Genomic DNA, 7,846 nt, shown 5'->3' with positions numbered 1-7,846 from the left:
GTGTGTACATATATGTGTGTGTATATATATACACACACACATATATATTTTTCTGGTCTCTGCACTGTAGAAATAGACAATCTAGTGTACTGGTTATATATATGTTTTCTGGATCCAGGGCTTCATATTAACTACATACTTACTAATTATATAAACTTGGGTAACTTGGTTTATATAAATTTGGGTAACTTAATACATATAAACTTGGGTAACTTAATTCTTCTATAATTAATTTTTCACACATGTAAGCTGAAAATAAGAAAAATAAGAAGGTGGAGGAGGAGAAGGAGGTGGAGAAGAAAAGGAAGAAAACTGGGTTAATTTAAGGAATAAATAAAGTAAAAATCTTAGAATAATAATGACATGGAGAAGTAATTTTTTTTTTTTTTTTTAATTTCACAGTGAGGATAAAAGTTTTACCAGGATTCAACAGGAACAATAAAATATCTTCACTCCTGGCTTCTCCATGTCACGCTAGACTAATTTTTAGTGTTTGTTTAAATAATCAATTCAAGATTCTGATTTATGATTTTAATGTGGCAGTTAACATAATGAGTCTTTTCAAAGAATTGCCATGACAAAACAAAACTTCCCAAAAGTACTTCCCAAACGTTATTTGAGCACAATATTTTACAAGGAAAAAAATAGGAAAAGATGTTAAATAACGTGTTTATTTTTCAAAAAATATATACATTATAGTTTGCCACTAAATTGTAAAACATTTGGTTCCAACTAACTAAATTCAGTTCCATATTTCATTTCTAAAGATAAATTTATAAATAATGACTAACCAGATTTTGCTTCTTAATTTCTACACTACACAAGTTTAAATGCATAGTTTTCCTGTATTTATGCCAGTGATTTTTAGATTTTGAGCATTTTCAGTATCATTTAATTGATATATTAGATAGCCATGACATAGCTATCTATCTCTGCTGTATATTAAAATTTAGCCATTAACATTTAAAACTTACATGAATGAACTCGTTCTGAAAATTAAATAACTATCTACATTACTTCATACTTACTAAGAAAATTGGCTTGGTTCATTGAGTATTTAAAAATAGTTATTCCAGGAAGACATATTAACTTATTTTTAGGAAATGGTAATCATCATTGTATATAGAGCTATTTGATTTATTATGACAATGTGAAATCATTTTAGTATTTTATGTGCAGAAGGTTGAACTAATCATACCTCTCAGTTCCCAGCACATGAGTATCATTAGTTGTTTTGAGCTGTGTCTCTTTAATCATATATGTGTGTGTGTGTGTCCATGCATATCTTCCCTTTTAATTCCATATACTATTCACATTCTATTCCCTTCATAGGTAACCATATTAATATCTTTAACAAATTATTTATTTGCATTTCTTTATTTTTATATGCATATATTTTAATTTTAATTAAATGATACATGTTATTTTAGCATCATAAGAAACAGAAGAAGATGAAGTCCAAAAAGTAATGACTGGTTTACTGAAACAAACTCTCCTGAAACGTGAAGTAAAATAACCACTAAATTTTATATATTGGAGTTAGCAACATATCAATAACCTTTACAATTGCAGGCAAGTTGAAATTGTAAGGCTACATTATAGACACCTGGTAAAAAGATGAACAAAAGCTACTTCAAACCACTACTTCTGGATATCCACAGGACAGAAAACTGTGATGATTTTGTTTTCATTGGAGTTTTGTTGGATGGTTGGTTAATTTTTTTAATGAAAATAAAATGAACAAACAGAAAAATATTTGTGGCAAAAAAATTCAGTTGAGCAGGAAAAATGTGCAAAGAAGAGTGAAATGAAGATAAGAAGATAGTTCAAAGTATACTCTTCCTGAGAAACCTGGTAGGAATCAGATTAAAAACACAGGTGGAGAATTCAGCTATTATTACATGATCTAAGTAAGGAATGGTAGTTTGTTTTTTTGTTTGTTTGTTTCTTTGGGGGATGGAGTGTTGATGTTGTTTGTTTGTTTGTTTTTATTTTTTATTTGTTTTATTTATTTTTTTGAGACAGAGTCTTGCTCTGTAGCCAGGCTGTAGTGCAGTGGAGCGAGCTCAGCTCACTGCAACCTCCGCCTCCCAGGTTCAATTGATTCTCCTGCCTCAGCATCCAGAGTAGCTGGGACTACAGGCGCACGCCACCACGCCACGCTAATTTATGTATTTTTAGTAGAGATGGAGTTTCACCATGTTGGCCAGGATGGTCTCGATCTCTTGACCTTGTGATCTGGCAGCCTCGGCCTCCCAAAGTGCTGGGATTACAGGAGAAATGATAGTTATAAGAAGCAAGTAGTTTTAAGCAAACTAGATGGGAATTTGAGAGCTCATATCATACGACTACAGTTCCTTTTTTAAATTTCAGAGAAAGGGGCTTATATGGATAAGGTGTGAAGAAAGAGGAAAGGGTTTAAATGTTCTATGGTGAGAAAGAGAGATTGAGACGACTTAACAAATATTTCCTGGGAGATCTGAGCTAGCTCACTTGCAGCCAATAAATTTATAGTAATTATAACACTGAGAGTTTGTGTTGTTTACACTACTGTAATAATAATATCTATTTGTGTATACATATATGGATGACAACATTTGCATCTATTGGTTGTAGGATTTGCCAATTAGGTATAACTAAAGGGATCTTGGCATATCTTTTTTTTAATTATTATACTTTATGTTCTAGGGTACATGTTCACAAAGTACAGGTTTGTTACATATGTATACATGTGCCATGTTGGTGTGCTGCATCCATTGACTTGTCATTTACATTAAGTGTATCTCCTAACGCAATCTCTCCCCCCGCCACCCCACAATAGGCCCCGGTGTGTGATGTTCCCCTTCCTGTGTCCAAGTGTTCTCATTGTTTAATTCCTACCTATGAGTGAGAACATGCAGTGTCTGGTTTTCTGTTCTTGTGATAGTTTGCTGAGAATGATGGTTTCCAGCTGTATCCATGTGCCTACAAAGGACATGAACTCATCCTTTTTTATGGTTGCATAGCATTCCAAGGTGTATATGTGCCACACTTTCTTAATCCAGTCTGTCACTGATACACATTTGGGTTGGTTCCAAATATTTGCTATTGTGAATAGTGCCACAATAAACATATGTGTGCATGTGTCTTTATAGTAGCATGTTTATAATCGTTTTGGTATATACCCAGTAATGGGATGGCTGGGTCATATGATATTTACAACTCCAGATCCTTGAGGAATCACCACACCATCTTTCACAACAGTTGAACTAGGTTACAGTCCCACCAACAGTGTAAAAGTGTTCCCATTTCTCCACATCTTCTCCAGCACCTGTTGTTTCCTGACTTTTTAATGATAGCCATTTTAACTGGTGTGGGATGGTATCTCATTGTGGTTTTGATTTGCATTTCTCTGATGGCTAGTGATGATGAGCATTTTTTCATGTGTCCATTGGCTGCATAAATGTCTTCTTTTGAGAAGTGTCTGTTCATATCCTTTGCCCACTTTTTGATGGGTTTTTTTTTTTTTGTTTCTTGTAAATTTGTTTGAGTTCTTTGTAAGTTCTGGATATTAGCCCTTTGTCAGAGGAGTAGATTGCAAAAGTTTCCTCCCATTCTGTAGGTTGCCTGTTCACTCTGATGGTAGTTTCTTTTGCTGTGCAGAAGTTCTTTAGTTTAATTAGATCCTATTTGTCAATTTTTGCTTTTTTTGCCATTGCTTTTGGTGTTTTAGACATGAAGTCCTTACCCATGAAAACTGGCACAAGACAGGGATGCCTTCTCTCATCACTCCTATTCAACATAGTGTTGGAAGTTCTGGCCAGAGCAATCAGGCAAGAGAAAGAAACAAAGTGTATTCAGTTAGGAAAAGAGGAAGTCAAATTGTCCCTGTTTTCAGGTGACATGATTGTATATTTAGAAAACCCCATCATCTCAGCCAAAATCTCCTTAAGCTGATAAGCAACTTCATCAAAGTTTCAGGATACAAAATCAATGCGCAAAAATCACTAGCATTCTTATATAACAATAACAGACAAACAGAGAGCCAAATCATGAGTGAACTCCCATTCACAATTGCTTCAAAGAGAATAAAATACCTAGGAATCCAACTTATAAGGGATGTGAAGGACCTCTTCAAGGAGAACTACAAACAACTGCTCAGTGAAATAAAGCAGGACACAAACAAATGGAAGAACATTCCATGCTCATGGATAGGAAGAGTCAACATCATGAAAATGGCCATACTGCTCAAGGTAATTTATACATTCAATGCCATCCCCATTAAACTACCAATGACTTTCTTCACAAAATTAGGAAAAACTACTTTAAAGTTCATATGGAACCAAAAAAGAGCCCACATTGCCAAGACAATCCTAAGCCAAAAGAATAACGCTAGAGGCAACACGCTACCTGACTTCAAACTATACTACAAGGCTACAGTAACCAAAACAGCATGGTACTGGTACAAAAACAGATGTATAGACCAATGGAACAGAACAGAGCCCTCTGAAATAATACCACACATCTACAACCATCTGATCTTTGACAAACCTGACAAAAACAAGAAATGGGGAAAGGATTCCCTATTTAATAAATGGTGCTGGGAAAACTGGCTAGCCATAAGTAGAAAGCTGAAACTGGTTCCCTTCCTTATGCCTTATACAAAAATTAATTCAAGATGGATTAGAGACTTAAATGTTAGACCTAAAACCATAAAAACCCTAGAAGAAAACCTAGGCAATACCATTCAGGACATAGGCATATCTTAATTAAGAGGAAATGATACAATGTACCATGGAGTAAAGAATTTGTGAAGGAAAAGGAATAAAAAAGAAGATAGATTAATAGGAAGAAATATCAAGGAAAATACGTAATTGGAGTATTTGAATAAGCCTTAAAATGACTGCTTGAAAAATAATTTAGAATGGAAAATTCTTTCTTGTAATACATAAGGTAAAACATGTGACTCTAGACTAGTAAAGCCATATAAAACATGGGATTTGGAGGAAGTAAACAAGCTGAGTAACTAGGGGATGGGATGTGTTTCCCATAAAAATCATTAAGTCACTTGGAATCTTAGCAGCATTTGAATTGGTTAGGAAAATCACATGCAAGAGAGAAAATGTTCAGGAATAAGGAAGATTTTCTTAGAGGGTAGTGGATTACATACTAATTGCAAGAGGGGTGTGTTAGTGTTCTCTAGAGGGACAGAACTAATAGGATTATCTATCTATCTATCTATCTATCTATCTATCTATCTATCTATCTATCTATCTACCTACCTACCTACCTATCTATCTAACTACAAAGGGGATTTTATTAAGTATTAACTCACATGATCACAAGGTGCCACAATAGGCTGTCTGCAAGCTGAGGAGCAAGGAGAGCCTGTCTGAGTCCTTTAACTGAAGAAGTTGGAGTCTGATGTTCGAGAGCATCCAGCATGGGAGAAAGATGTAGGCTGGGAAGCTAGGGCCATCTAGTCTTTTCACATTTTTTTTTTTTTTTTGCCAGCTTTATGTTCTAGCCTTGCTGACAGTTGATTAGATGGTGCCTACCCACATTAAAGGTGGGTCTGCCTTTCTCAGTCCACTGACTCAAATGTTAATCTCCTTTGGCAATAGCCTCACAGACATATCCAGGATCAATACTTTGGATCCTTCATCCAATCACATCGACACTCAATATTAACCATCACAAGAGAGACACGATAGGTAGGAAGAGACTTCAAGAAACAGCAAGAGTGTAGAGGAATAATAAAGAAATGACTTTGGAGAGCAGTGAGATTATATAATCCCATTTCCTTACACTGAGACAAATGCCATTTATAAAAAGATGTCTTCAATGAATTCAATATTATTAGTTGATATACCAATTTTAGTTAAGATAAGGCATGGTGGTTCATACCTGAAATCCCAGAACTTACAGAGGTGGAGGCAAGAGCATAACTTGATCCCAGGAGTTGGAGACTTGCCTGGATAACACACAAAGACCCCATTCCCTACAAAAAGAAATAAATAGACAATAATCCCCCCAAAAAATTTAGTAAAGTACAAAATATCATTAAAGAATATTCAAAGAAGCATTCTGGGATAATGGGTTTGAATAAATGAGATATTTGTTAAAACAAGTGTTGCTCAACTCCCAGAAGTAAGAGGAAAGATTATTATACAGGAAGGGAGTGATAGTATGTGTCAGGGATGGGAACTACAGAGAGAAGATAGAGAACCCTCCAGGAGGTGGAGAGATGATCCAAGTGGCTTATGTTTTACTGATAATCAAGAAAAACGTGAGTCTAAGAGAAGACAGACAGACTTAAATTTGAAGGACAACTGAAGAAGGCTGATCAGAAATGCAAAGAGACTAAAGATAGACCTAGATTTATTTTATTTTATTTTGGTAGACTTTTTATATAATTTGAAGAGACACAAAAATGTAATGCTCATAGAAGGATGAAAATATGAAAATAGAGATAATTTGTTTTATAAAACTAGAATAAACTTGTTAACAGAAATTGATGAGCATATTTAAAATTCTAAAACAATTTGTCATAAATAAATTAGATGTCCAAATCCAAAATAAAACACCAGCAAACAGAATGAAACAACATATTAAAAGTATAATATGTTATTATGAACCAGATACTTCCCAGAACTCTGCAGATTGATTAACATTAGAAAATATGTTTACATATGTATACACATACATACACTTCATATCAGCAAATAAGAAAAACATCTTGATAATCCTAATAGATATTAAAAAGTTCTTTGATTACATTCAGTATGCATTAATCATAAACTGTGAGTTATGGGAATTTAATGATAAAGAATATGAATTATAAAATGATTCAGCATGGTCCAGACGTGCTAGCTTATGTCTGTAATCCCAGCAATTTGCGAGACCGAGGCAGGCAAATCATTTGAGGTCAGGAGTTCAAGACCAATGTGGCTGACATGGTGAAACTCAGTCTCTACTGAAAATATATACATTAGCTGGGCATGGTGGCACACACCTGTAATCCCAGCTACTCTGAAAGCTGAGGCAGTAGAATCTCTTTAACCCGAAGGCTGAGTTTGCAAGATCGTGCCACTGCACTCCAGCCTGGGTGACAGAGATACTCAGTCTCAAAAAAGAAAAAAAAGGAAAAGAAAAAAGAATCAGTGTAATGCAGACTTCAAGGCCCCTTGGGTTGGCTTTTACCTACATCCTAGTATTATCTCAGATACCCTTTTCACCGCATATTTTATTCTGCCTCAGGACGACCATTTGTGTTGATCTCTGTTCCTCTAATGTTGGCTTTCCTCTTGATCTAATCTAACATTTTCGGATCCCAGAAAAAAGTGCTATGGCCACCAGATTAACAAAATCCTTTAGTTATTTGCTATTATATCACCAAATCCATCTTCTAAAACTATTACACTTCTATATAATTTCTCTATTTCCTTTTTAACTAGTTTAATAAACTACACAGAGATAGAAGTTGTTAGGTCTTGCTATGGTTTGAATATCCTCTATAACTCATGCTGAGATCCATTTGTAGTTCAGAAATATGACTGTTGTCTTTTCATGCTCATATGAGATCTGGCTCCCTAAATCCTTGCTATGATATCAGTATATTACCTATCTGATGTCAAAAAGAAAAGATAAAATGAAATAAAACTCAGACACCACAGAGAGTTCCCACCAGTAAAAAGGCTCTCACCAGATCCAGCCCCTCATTCTTAGAATTCTCAGTCTCCAAAACTGTAAGAAATGAATTCTTTTTTAAATAAATGACCGAGTTTCCAGGATTGTTTTAACAAGCAACAGAAAATGGATGAAGACTGATCTGTCTCCTGATGTAGATATTGGAGCCAAAACTTTA

The 7,846-nt window shown here is 34.8% G+C and overlaps 1 non-coding gene across 1 annotated transcript; it reads left to right on the top strand.

The window, feature by feature from the left end:
• Positions 1-7,510: 7,510 nt before the first annotated feature.
• Positions 7,511-7,612, top strand: LOC111552026. Its single transcript, XR_002734534.1, has one exon. It is a non-coding gene; the product is annotated as a small nucleolar RNA U13 (small nucleolar RNA).
• The last annotated feature ends 234 nt before the right edge of the window (positions 7,613-7,846 follow it).

This window comes from Piliocolobus tephrosceles, chromosome X, assembly GCF_002776525.5.
Source record: "Piliocolobus tephrosceles isolate RC106 chromosome X, ASM277652v3, whole genome shotgun sequence".
In the NCBI taxonomy this organism is placed as follows: domain Eukaryota; kingdom Metazoa; phylum Chordata; class Mammalia; order Primates; family Cercopithecidae; genus Piliocolobus; species Piliocolobus tephrosceles.
This window is presented reverse-complemented; position numbering and strand designations above follow the sequence as displayed.